Genomic DNA, 671 nt, shown 5'->3' with positions numbered 1-671 from the left:
ACAGGTCCCAGCTCCCAGCTGGAAACAAAGGAGGACACTTCAACAATTCAGATCCTCCCAGAAGATCTGTGGGTGAGCATTAACATTACTGGTAAATATATTCGTTTTCTCCTGGACACAAGAGCCTGTTATTTGGTCCTAAAAGCCTTCTGGCATCCCAACTCTTCTCACTATTTCTTAGTTGTTGGAATTGATGGAAAACCTCATAAGCAGTTCCTTACTTCACATCTGCCTTACATGTCGACTTCTGAGTTGGAAAACAACTCAGTGGTAGATGGAATTTGCTCCAGGATGTAAGAACAATAAATGACATAGTTGAGCCTTTATATCTTTATATCTTTACACTATAATAGACAATGTGCTAGTCAATAAGCCTTTTATTTTAAGAACTACCTTCCCTCTGTAACTTGATCTGTACCATTGTTAGAACCTCTACTTGGAATATTATTGCTTTTTAATTTTTTGACTCATGTACTTTTAACTTGTTAGTTAAATTTGTGTCTTCTAGGCTGCAACAGTTCCATGATGCATCTTCAAGGATAGGAACATGTATGGCTAAGCATAATTGATAACAGTGCATCTAAATTCCAAAATCAATCTTCACAATAGTCTACATGTTTCCCTCTAAAGGGACCCTTTAGAGTAGTGAGAGAAGATCTTCACCCTGAAAC

This window comes from Elephantulus edwardii, unplaced genomic scaffold (assembly GCF_000299155.1).
Source record: "Elephantulus edwardii isolate Elephantulus edwardi_28Jun2011 unplaced genomic scaffold, EleEdw1.0 scaffold00232, whole genome shotgun sequence".
In the NCBI taxonomy this organism is placed as follows: domain Eukaryota; kingdom Metazoa; phylum Chordata; class Mammalia; order Macroscelidea; family Macroscelididae; genus Elephantulus; species Elephantulus edwardii.
Note: the sequence above shows the minus strand (reverse complement) of the source record.